General features: G+C 35.0%; 1 protein-coding gene across 1 annotated transcript in view; it reads right to left on the minus strand.

The window, feature by feature from the left end:
- Window positions 1-13337, minus strand: part of CNTNAP2 (contactin associated protein 2) — a 2098245-nt gene that overhangs the window by 1099967 nt on the left and 984941 nt on the right. The window lies entirely within an intron of this gene.

Genomic DNA, 13337 nt, shown 5'->3' on the forward strand with positions numbered 1-13337 from the left:
TCGCTCACATTACCGCACGAACCATCCCCCTGCCCCCCGTCCGCCCTGGGTCTGTGGAAAAATTGTCTTCCATGAAACCAGCCCCTGGTTCCAAAAAGGTTGGGGACCACTGCCTTAACAGATACATGGTTTGCAAATATTTTTTCCCATTCCCTAGGCTGTCTTTTCATTTTGTTGATCCGTTCTTTTGTGCAGCAGCTTTTCAGTTTGAGGTACTCCCAATTGGATTTGATTTTGTTGTCTGTGTCAAATCCAAAATGTCATTGCCAAGACCCACGTTAAGGAGCTTTTTCCCTATGTTTTTCTTGTAGGAGCTTTAAGATTTCTGGTCTTACGTTTGAGTCTTTAATCTACTTCAAGTTAATTTTTGTGATGTAAGAGAGGGGTCTAGTTTTATTCTTTATATGTGAATATCCAATTTTCCCAGCACCGTTTATTGAAGAGACTGTCTTTTCTTCATTGAGTATTCTTGGCTCCCTTGTCAAACATTAGTTGACTATATGTATGCATGGGTTTATCTCTGGGCTTTTAATTCTGTTCCATTCATCTTTGTTTCTGTTTTTATGTCAGTATCATGCTGCTTTGATAATCATAGCTTTATAATATAGCTTGAAATCAGGAAATATGATGCTTCTCACTTTGTTCTTTTTTCTCAGGATTACTTTTGCTTTGTGGGTTCTTTTGTGGTCCAAATATATTTTAGCATTTTTTTTTCTATTTCAGTAAACAAAAAAATTGGAATATTGATAGAAATTGCATTGACTCTATAGATGGCTTTAGGGAATATAGACATTCTAACAATATTAGTTCTTCCAATCCATGAACCTGTGATACTTTTCCATTTATTTGCGTAGGCTTTGATTTCGTTCATCAATGTCTTATGGTTTTGAATATAGAGATCTTTCACCTTCTTGGTTGAAATACTTTTTTCCTAAGTATTTTATTGTTTGTGATGCTATTGTAAATACGATCATTTTCTTTATTTCCTTTTCAGATAATTTGTTGTTAGTGTATAGAAACACTACTGATTTTTGTTTTTAATTCTGTATCCTGCAGATTCACTGAATGTGTTAAGTAGGTCATTTTCTTTTTTTTTTTTGGTGGAACCTTTAGGATTTTCTATGTATAAAATCATGTCATCTGCAAAGAGAGATACTTTTACTTCTTTCTTTTCAATTTTGATGCCTTTTATTTCTTCTTCTTGCCTGATTGCTCTCGCTAGGACTTCTAGTACTGTGTTGAATAGGGGTGGTCAGAGTGTACACCCTTGTCTTCTTCCTGATCTTAGAGAAAAAGTTTTCAACCTTTAACCATTGAGTATGATGTTAGCTGTGGGCTGGTTACATACTTTTATTAGGTTGAGGTACTTTACTTCATATCTAATTTGTTAAGAGTTTTTAATATGAACAGATGTTAAATTTTGTCAAATGCTTTTTCTGCATCTATTGAGATGATCATAGGATTTTTTTTCTTTCATTCTATTAACGTGGTGTATTAAATTGATTGATTTGAATATGTTGAACCATCCCTACACTCCAGAGATAAATACCACTTGATCATGGTGAATGATCTTTTCAATGTGCTGCTGAGCTTTATTTATTAGTATTTTATTGAGAACTTTGGCATCTATATTCATCAGGGATATTGGCCTATAGTTGCCTTTTCTAATAGTGTTCTTTTCTGGCTTTGGTGTCAGGATAATGTTGGCCTCATAAAATGAGTTTGGGAATATTCCCTCCTCTTCAATTCTTTGGAAAAGTTTCAGAAGGATTGATGTTAATTCCTTAAATTTTTGGCAAAATTCACCAATGAAGCCATTTAGTCCTGGGCTTTTCTTCTTTGGGAGATTTTTTGGTTACTGAATCAATCTCTTTACTAGTAATTGGTCTGTTCATATTATTGTCTATAGAATCAGTCTTAGTAGGTTGTGTGTTCTAAGAATTTTTCCATTTCTTCTAGGTTTTCCAGTTTGTTGGTATATAGTTGTTCATATTAGCCTCTTAGGATCCTTTGTATTTCTGTGGCATAAGTTGTAAGGTCTCTTTTATTCATTTACAGATTTTTTGATTTGAATCTTTTCTCTTTTTCTCTTGGTTAGTCTAGCTAAAAGTTTGTTAATTTTAACTTTTCAGAAAACTAACTCTTAGTTTTATTAATCTTTTCTATTGTTTTCCTGTTCTCTATTTCATTTATTTCTCCTCTAATATTTATTATTTCCTTCCTTCTGCTAACTTTGGGCTTAGTTCTTATTTTTCTACTTCCTTAAGGTGTAGAGTTAGGTTGTTTGAGATCTTTCTTGTCTCTTAATGTAGACATCTATTGTTATGAACTTCCCTCTAAGAACTGTTTTTGCTGCATCCCGTAAGTTCTGGTATGCTGTGTTTCCATATTCATTTATCTCAAGATACTTTTTATTTCCCCTTTAGTTTCTTTTTTGATCTGTTGGTCATATTCTATTTAGAATGCAAGTTGTCTTTAGATATTTAGTTCTTATTACTCAGCACTGCAGTATAGGTACCATCTGCATTTTTTAAAAATGAGGAAACAGTCTAAGGGAGGTTAAATAATTTGTCCATGGGTACTGTCTTGGTAGGAGAATCCCTGGTCCATCCTCTCTGTGGAAATATTTTCAGCACTAGACCTTTCCCTACCACATCCTAACACAACAATTTCTCTTTGTAACAAAGCTTCTGTTCTTTGGTCACAAGTACTAAAATAGTTATGAGTTGTTGGCATTAGATACAAAAAATGGATTGATCCACCAGAATAAAAGAATAGCAGTTTGGATTCATCTTGTTATATAAATGTGTACTTGGCTTTAACAATATCATTTAAAAAGAATTGTGCATCACTTGAACTCAGCAAGCCTAGTTCTGAAGTCTGATTGTCTTTAATGTATCTGGGCAGCCAAGCCCAATTGTCAGACTACACTTAGTAAGACCCAAGACTAAACCAATGTGTCTTTACAAGGGGGTAGGACAATGAGACAGCAACACGATATGCATCTGTTCTCTGCAGGTGATGTTGCATATGATTGAAATCCACTGGCAGATGGTCTTCTTGTGAACTCACAGAGAACAGGTTTTGTTGAGAATCCTTACTCTATAAAAATAATTCCATTCACCCTTCCCCATCATCAGCATCAGGCTGGTATGCTATATCTGACAGTGAGAAACTCTAATCCTGCCTGCCCTCCTTGGCCTGAGATCTCCAGTTTAATCCCTACTAGGTCTTTGGAGGCCTGGGATCAGCCATAATAGTTCCTTGGACATTCTCCACATTTGGTGAGCCTACATCTCTATGAAAGAGACTTCTAAGAACAAGAATATTCTTACATAGATACTTATAGTATCTTATTGATACTTATTGACCCTCGGGGGTCAATAGGGACACTATGGAATACAGATATTTTATTCTAAAATCCAAATTGTTTTTGTTACGTCACTTTAAAGGGGTAGAAATGATCACATTCTATTTTTACAAATCTGAGCCAAACCTACATTCCATCCTCAACTGCTGTCCCATCCTTCACTTTTCTCTGTTCCAGCCACACTCAATGTTCCACTATTCTCACATCTCCTAGATGCTTCCTCCTCTCCATATCTTTATCCAGATGGTTTCTGGTGGCTGGAACGTCTTTTCTAACTTCTAATCATTTTACGATACTCAGTTCGTATGTCAATATTTTTGTGAATTTTTTGTCACGCTGCTCAGTCTCCCTTCAATTTCCCATCGTATTTCACACACAGCACATTCTAGTCCATATTGAAGTAGGAGTCTGCAACTTTGGTCTTCCCTCTGAAAAGTGTCAGAATAGGGAGAGGTAGTACAACAAACGAAGGAAGGGGCTTTGGAGCTACAGAGTAAATGGCCTGAACCGTAGCTCTGTCACCCCCTAGCCATGTTTCTTGGTCTCTCTAAATTTCAGCTTCCTCACCTTTCATGTGAGGGTAACAATAACTACCTCAAAAGTTTGCCACAAAGTAAATGAGATAATTTATATAAAGCATAGACCAGAAAATATGTTCTATAGAACATAAAAAAGTTCATCATGTAGTATTTGAAACACACAAGAGAATTTATGTAACGTGTAGGTTATGTAGCATAACAATCAAACACCTTTGAACGTATCAGTCAACATAAGAAGTAAGGTATTGGCACTAAGATTGATCTGCAGCTGACCCTTGAACAACATGAGAGTTAGGGGCACTGACCCTCTGCACAGTCAAAAATCAGTGTATAACTTACAGTCAGTCACCTGTATCCACAGTTACCCCATAGATACGGTTCCTCTGTATCCATGGTTCCACATCCACGGATTCAGCTAACCATGAATTGTGCAGTGCTGTAATATTTACTATTGAAAAACATTGCGCATAAATGGACCCACACAGTTCAAACCCATGTTGTTCCAGGATCAGCTGTACTTGTGCCTCCTTCCCTCTCCATCCTCTTTACCCCAAATTGACAAGTATTCTGAAATGTATGCTTTTCCTTCCTTTCTTGTTCAAAATGTTGTTTTAACATATGCATGTTAGGTTGCTTCCATGTCCTGGTTACTGTAAGTAATGCAATGAACATTGGGGTGCACGTGCCTTTTTGAATTATGGTTTTCTCAGGATATATGCCCAGTAGTGGGATTGCTGGGTCATACGGTATTTCTATTTTTAGTTTTTAAAGGAAACTTCATACTATTCTCCGTAGTGGCTGTATCAATTTACATTCCCACCAACAGTGCAAGAGGGTGGAATATTACTCAGCCATAAAAGGGAATGAAATCAGGTCATTTGTAGAGATGTGGATGGACCTAGAGACTCATACAGAGTGAAGTAAGTCAGAAAGAGAAAAAACAAATATTGTATATTAACGCATATATGCAGAATCTAGAAAAATGGTACAGATGAACCTATTTGCAAAGCAGAAATAGAAACACAGATGTAGAGAATCAATGTATGGACACCATGGGGGGAGAAGAGGGGTGGGATGAAGTGGGAGGTTGGGATTGACGTAAATATACTACTATGTATAAAATAGATAGCTAATGAGAACCTGCTGTATAGCACAGGGAACTCTGCTCTGTGGTGACCTAAATGGAAAGGAAATCCAAAAAAGAGGGGATATACGTATACATCTAGCTGATTCACTTCGCTGTACAGTAGAAACTAACACAACATTGTAAAGCAACTATACCCCAATAAAAAACAAAAAAAACCCATGCATATTAACTAAAATTTATGATTTCATTTTATGTGTATTTATATTTCTGTGTGTAGTTGTGGTCAATTAAATGTTACTATTGGATAACATTTTATCATTTGATTATTCCACAATTTATTTAGCACTATACTGTCATTAGTATAATGATGTGAACATTTGGGTTGTTCTCAGGTTTTGCTATTATGAACAATTTTTTTATTGAAATATATATGATACATAACATTGTGCAAATTTAAGGTGTACAACACGTTAATTTGATACATTTATATATTGTAATATGATCGCCATTGTAGTGATAATTAGCACCTCTATCATATTACATAATGGTCCTTCCTTTTCAGTGGCTGGAATCATTAAGTTCTAGTCTCTTAGCAAGTATGATAATACAATATTGTTGTCTATATTCACTATACTGTTCATTAGATCTCTAGGGCTTACTTATTTCTCATTGCAAGTTTGTACCCTCAACGACATTTGTCCTATCCCCCAGTCCTCTGGTAACCACTATATTACTTTCTGTTTTTACAATTTTGGCTTTTTTAGATTCCACATGTAAGCGATACTACACAGTACTTGTCTTTCTTTGTCTGACTTACCTCCTTTGGCACAGTACTGAACAATGTTATATGAACATTTTGTACAGGTTTTCTGTTCCTGTGTGAGAATTTCTCTAGTGCATCTACCTAAATTGGAGTTGTTGATTTGTAGGTTAGTGCAAGTTTAACTTTACTAGGTAGTGTCAAGTCTATTTCCAAAGATGTTATGTTTATAATTGAATGTATTCATTGTGTAAATTGGCCTTTTGAAAGAACTTCTGGTCTTTTGATCATCTTACTTAATTAGTGTCTCCTCTTACCTTTACTATTTATTCCTTTCTACTTTCTTAGGATTCATTTTGTTGCTCTATTCCTTACTTCTTAAGATTGATATTTATACAATTTTTAGCCTTTTTTTTCTAATATCAGTGTTTCAGGAAATAACATTCTCTGTAAGACTCATTTAAATACTTTCTAGTTTATAGAATTTTGGGTCCATATTTAGCCTTTTTAAATGTTTTCTTTTACTCCAGTCCTACATGTTAGATACTATTGCTATTTTTTATAGGCAGTATTTACAAAGTGGCATCACCTACATTTTCTCAGTGGTACCAATGCTTTAGTTTTGATTTGTAGTAGATATAGATCACTTGGTTCTAAGTATTTTACATTTACATGGCAAGTCATTTGTTTTGGGCATTTAGAAATGTTAAATTTTCCAAGTATGTCCTTTCTTTAAATAAAATGTTACAAGAACAAAATCCACCTGCCTCCACCTCTCTCTCCCTCTCTCTCTGGTCTCTCCCTTTCCCCCTCTTTCTCTGCTCTGTCCCCTCTCCCCTCTCTGTCTGGTCTCTTCCTTCCTCCATCCTTCCTTCTCTCCTTTCCTCCCCCAACTAATGTGCTGATTCACAAGTGCTGTTGAGGGTACCCATTGAGGGTACCCATTGTTATCCCAGCCTGGTGTTCTACAAGGTAAGAAATGGCTGGAATTTGTACCACGATGTTACCCTCTCACCCTTTAGGATGGGCTGTCTTCAGTCTGCTTCAGTCATTTTATTATTTACCTGGCTTCTGTTTTAAAAAGTCTTTCACTATAATGTGTACACCTTACATGCTCCATAAATAGGTCCCATAGACCTTCACTCTCAGTTTTGAGACTTTTCCACTATGCATCAGATAAGACCCTTTGGTTTCAAGCAAGAGAGAATCCAAATCCAGCTGGCTAATCAGTAAAGGGCCCGGGTAGCAGAAAACTCAGAAGCAGGGCAGCCTTGGGAGTGATCCAGTCTCTCTAGAGACACACTTTACCCCTTCTGGCAGTGACAAAGCGGCAGGGAGGTAATTCCTATGCATCTTTGAATAGCTCTTATTTGTCTTTGAGGTGAAGAATGTAGGAGCTGTAAAGGCAGAAGGAATCCCTGAGACCATTTTACAGGAACTCATACTTATTCTGGAAGTTAGTCACTATTCCACCCCAAAATTATTTAATGTGTAATTAAATATCCTTATTTTAGATTCTTGCAGTGGGTGACATTCCTGTGATGGGTCAGAAGTTTACATTTTTAGAAGAAGCTCACAAATTCTCCCTACTGTATAGTAGGTACAGTGTATCAGTGATTATTCCTGCCAGGTATTGTCTGTTTGGCTTGATACAGGAATTAAAACGAATTATAATAGCTGCTGCTTTACTGGGCAAGTACTACATTCCAGCCCCAGTGAGACACAGTGATTCTCTGAGACGGAGGTTATCATCCTCATTTTGCAGCTCAGGTAATGGTCTCCATTCAGAAATTATAGAGCCTGTCCTAGAGATAGCACATGATCGAGGAGGGTTTAATATCTTACTGAATTTGTCTCGAAAAATACGCTTATTTAACAACTTGGCTGAATACACCAGTGAACAGCCCTGGCACATTGTGGAAGACAAGTAATGAAAATGAAGTCCACGTTGGCCATCTGTATCATGGGATGGTTGAACTAGGTGGCATAACAGGCCCTTCCAAGTCTGAGATTTGCTGTATAATTTAACTCTACTTATAAGTCTCAATTAGGCTTTACTAGACTGAGCTGCTTGAAGATACTCCTGATTTATGATTCATCTATTTTTTTTAGCTGCAGCCAGTGCCTGTTTCTGTTTAGGTTTTCAAGACATTATTGGTGACTTGAATTAGAAGACCCAAGATGGAGTTTTGATATAAAATAAAAATAGATTTTAAAGATTCTTTTCAATTTTAATTTAGATGAGACAGAGTTCAATGTTTCACTTTTTATGGCTCCTTCATATTGGCAGTCATTATCGACTGTCGCAGTTTGAACTTTATTCAAGCTTGTTCTCAGCTGCCAGCTAGTGAGAGTAACCATGGGTAGGTCCCATAGACCTTCACTCTCAGTTTAACACAAATTCTTGTACCTTTCAAGAAATTCCAGTTATGAAACTAGATTAAAATAAATCATTTATGACTTTCAAAACACCTTTATATTTATCACATTTATTTTTAAATACACTTGGGTGGTTGGTCTAAGTTACTGACTGAATAATAAAAATAGTCCTAATAATAAGTATGAATATGATTAATTTATGTCCATTCTTATGTACCGAATACATGCTGCTTTCACAAACACTGAAGTTGTTTCAATTATGTGACATAGAAAATGGAGTACTGTAACTCCATGGGTTACAAGATTGTAAAACAGAAGCAGCCTATTTTATTATATAAATAATGAAGTTTAGGAATAGAGCAGACAAAAATATCATCCAAAAAAGCAAGGTTCAAGGTCAGCAACTTACTTCTGTACCATAGCAATAGAAAAGATACCCCTCAAAAGATATTTAAGTTTCAATCTAAGGCAACTAGTAGACTTTAGTAAAGAATAGTAATTATGGAAAAATGTAATACTGGAAAAGAACTACAAATCGAAAAACAAGATTCAAAAACGAAACTAATGGTTGATAAAGTTAAAGAGGTTGTATTTGTCTTTGAACATAATGTGCTTCATGATTCTACTTTATTTTTAGGTTATAGTATAATTACTCCAGCCTCTCTAATGAAATTTATTAAAAAGGTAATTTTAAAATGTAACAAATTAACACCAGGATGCTAAAAAAAAATAGTATTTACGGAGGAAACAGAGCAGGTTAATATTGATTTTTTTTCTCCTTATTAATTAATAGGCTGCACTATCACAGCTGTGCAACGCTGGCTTATTAGTGTTAACGGGCTTTACTTAGCCAGCTTTTCTTCTTATTTCTCTGGTTTAATATGGAACTCACTCTCGAGCACATTTGGCTTTGACAAAGAGCTACATTTGATTTGTAGCTTTCAGCCCTTCTGTAGAGGATTGCCTCGGAACATTTTATAATGTTTTCCAAAAGAACTGAACATGAAAGCCTCCCTGATATCCTGACAACTCAGAGTGAAAAGAGCATTTTGATGAATTTCTTAATAAAGTAAAATGTCCTCCTTCAAAACTCCTTTGTACCTCCCCTGCTTTAAAAAAAATTAAAGTTCACCATTTTGTTCAACTGTTTCTCAGTGTTATTTTCTTCTTTAGTCAATGTCAATGATAGGTTTTGTAAATATCTCCTTTAATTTCTTTAAACCTGTCATATTTAGTACCTAAAGATGTACAGAGGTTTACATTTTCTGAACGTGGTTAAGGTTTCAAGTAATTTTGCTTTTAAGTTTATGGAATGAGCAAATATTTTTTCCTCATAAAATATCTGTGTGAATTCTAATGCCTATAATATGCCCCCCCACACACACACTTCTAGGAGGACTGCTTTAGGTATGATTCTCTGTTTTCTCCATTTGCTCTGCCCCTTGCACGGCAGTCATGCATTTACTCTTATCTCTGGCCTCTGGTCTCTCTCGGCTGCCCTGCTTCCAGATTAATCTTCCTGAGGTCGGCAATGTTATAAGACATTGTCTTTTATAAGGACTTATTTCAAATTGGACCTACACTGTCGCGTGCTTATACTTTTCCCACCTTTGCAATGTTCTCTGATGCTTCTATTTGATCCATGGTAGGCATTGTTTATGGCTATCCATCCAGAGTGTGAGGTGGATGCTGGGAAGCAGATGCCTGCATGGACTGTGTCCTGGCACACTCTGCGTCCAACAGATGTGGCAGAGTGGTGGTGGCGGTGGCAGTGGTGGCGGTAGCATTGTACTTGGGCTCTGGTCAGTGGAATGCAGGCGGAAGTGATGTGTGCCCTTTCTATGCCTGGACCATAAGAGTCTACAGGCATGATCCCCCATCCTCTTTTTCCACTCCTGGTGTGATTTTTACACCCTGAACGACTATGTAGAGGAGTGCGCCCCTCGCTCTCCCTGCTGCCATCAACTGGATTTCCAGCAAGTGAGAAGTAAGCTTCTATTTTGTCAAACCACTGAGACTTCGTGGTTCTCTCTTACAGTGGCTAACTTTAACCATTTTTAAACTATGTGCTTCATGACAACTTCCCAGGCTTAGAGTTTATATTTTCTCTGGGTACACTTAATAATACATATATAGCTTAATAGAAATACAGCAATACAAAGGACATATGAACTGTCAAAAAACCCAAATGTCCATAAAATAGACCATGGTGATTGGTTTATTATGTAGCATTTGTCAGCTACGTGATTACTCTCATAGGAAAAACTGGAATGCATAGGAAAAACTGGAATGCAGTCATAGGAACTCATAGGAAACTCATAGGAAACTCATAGAAAACTCATAGGAAACTCATAGGAAAAACTGGAATGCAGTCAGGTGTGATGTCTACAATGAAGCTATTAGTATAATAGTACCACAAAAATTGATGTTAAAGTGAAGAGTTACATGTTTGATTGTATATGATCTATATAAAGTTACACTATAAAATATTTCAATGAAAAGTTAAATATGAATTGTCATAAACTCATAAATTATCATAGGTAACTTCTCTAAAACTAAAGTATATTTCTGGGATACCCCAGCCTGATAATGTCATTTATTTAGAATAAAATCCCAGTTCTTTACCATAGTATTCAAAGTCCTGTATAATTTGGCTTCTGCCTATTTTTCAGTCTAATCTTTTTCTTCTCATTCCTTTTTCTTTTATTTTCCTTCTGTTAAGTTACATGCTCTTCAACTCTTTATATTGTCAATGTTTTCAAATTTGCCTATTGATTATATATAAAATAATACCTCATTTATGTTATTATTTTCATTTCCCTAGCCACAAATAATGTTAAGTATATTTTTCAAATGATTTTTCATTAATTTTTCCTCTTCTAGGAAATGCTTCTCTCCTTTGTCCATTTTTTTCTACTGGTTAGTAGTGTTTTACTTATAGATTTGCAGTTCTCTGTATATTCTTATTACTAACCATTTGTCTGCTGGATGTATATCTTCTGCCATTTTTTACTTTTTTTTCACATTCTTTAAGATATCTTTGATAAGAAAATTCTTAAGTTAAATGTATCAAATTTTTATAGTCCTTTCTGTCTTCCATAAGAAAAGTTTCCCCAACCCAAAATCTAAAAGATACGTATACATTTTATTAAGAATTTTAAAACTTTATTTTTAACATTGAAGCCTTTAATGTCTGGAGTTAATTTTTAAAATATCTATGTTGTTTGCTTAGTAATAATCTCTTTTCTAACTCCATTTATTGGGTATAAATCTGAAATGCCATCATGGTTAAATACTCAGTCTTTTTCTGGGCTTTCTGTTCTCCTCTACCAGTCAAGTTCTTTATCCCCTGGAATTACATTATCTCAATCTCTACAATCTTGTAATTGTCACCAGAACTGTCCTCACAGTTGTCCTCACACAATTCATAGTATGGATTCCTCTTTTTTGTTCTTCAGTGATATCCTGACATTTTTAGTTGTTTACTGTCCTACACAAATCATAGAATCCACTTATGTAATTCTAAATATTAAAAATATCTTTGAGGATTCTTCTTGGCATTACACCACCTCTAAAAATTAATTTGAACAGACCTTGTCTTTTTTTTTTAAAGCTTTATTGGAGTCTAGTTGATTTACAATGTTGTGTTAGTTTCAGGTGTACAGCATAGTGATTCAGTTATACATATATATATGTATAACAGACCTTGTCTTTTGACAATTTTGTTATATTCATGTTCATGTTATAATTTTTAAAGTTATTTTTAATGTTGTTTAATATTCTAAAATAGTTTTTTCCAGAAGCAGTGTTGTACATTTTGGTCATATCCATTCCTAATAATATTACTAAAATAATCACTGGTGATAATGTAAGCTACGATTTTTTAAATTATATGTTCTAAGTGTTTGTCACTAGTATATTGTATATCAGTGTTACCTCCAGTCACTTTGCTAAACCATCCTATTTTTAAAATAATTTTTCTCTATATTCTTTAGTTCTTTTCTATGTAGATGTTTTCAACATCAGCAAATAATGACAGCTTATTTCCTTTTTTTTCCATTTTTATACTACTAATTCAATTGTTTATTAGAATGCTGGCTTGAGTCTCCAATTAAAAGTTGAATAGAAGTGATTCTAGTAAGCATCCTTGTCACATGATTAAAATATATGATGGCATTTATATATTTCAAATTGCTACTGTTTATCAAGCCAAAGTTCTATTCCCAATTTACTAAATTTTTATAAAGAATGGGTGTTATACATTATCAAATATATTTTCTGTATCTATTGGAGTGACTGTTTTTTCTCTTTTAGGCTGGCAATGTGTTCAATATATTTATGGGTTTTTCCAATATTGATATGTCCTTATACATAAAGTTTAAACACAACTTAGTCATAGAGTAGCATATTTCTCATAGACCACTGTATTCCCTTCGCTTATATGTTGTTCAGGATTTTTGTATTATGTCAAGTATAACATCGACTTTAGTCTCCCCTTCTTAGTTACTGTATCTGGTTTTTATATTAAGAATATTCCAGCCTGGTAAATGATTGTATTTTCAGGAAAAGTGTGTATAATGTTTGGATATTTGTACTCTAAGATACTCTAGTGTATCTTTGTTGTTTAGTTCATTGATTCCTGACCTTATTTTACTTTATTTCCTATTTCCTGATACTGATTTCTATTCCATGAAGTTGCTAATGTCTTCCTTACATTTTCTTTCATCTGGAAGTCATGTTATCTCTTGTCATCACATGGCTAATTACCACCTCTGAGAGGCCTTTCCTGACCACACATCCTAAACCAGTCTCCCGCTACTTCTCATGATACTCTACTGTGTTACTGTTTACCTTCTTCTTGACATAGTCATAATCTTAAATTACATTGTTTATGTACGTTTGCTTGTTTACGATCCAAGTCATCCTCCTAGACTGCAGTAGCCTCTGGGACTAAGACCCTGGTTTTCTGCTTTATTATTCTACATCCAGCACAGAGAAGAGCTTATGACATATAAAAGATAATCTTAAATATATGTTGATGAACTTCCTGCAACTTAGCCCTGGAAATTACTGAAAACACGAAGTTTAAATGTTGACATTCTCAGTCCTCAGAAATAGAAATAAACAAAGTACAGATCACTTGCAAAGCCCATCTTTGTGTGTGTGTGTTTGACAGTGTGCTTAGTAAACTCTGTTACATTG

Source organism: Phocoena sinus, chromosome 9 (genome assembly GCF_008692025.1).
Source record: "Phocoena sinus isolate mPhoSin1 chromosome 9, mPhoSin1.pri, whole genome shotgun sequence".
NCBI classification, from domain to species: domain Eukaryota; kingdom Metazoa; phylum Chordata; class Mammalia; order Artiodactyla; family Phocoenidae; genus Phocoena; species Phocoena sinus.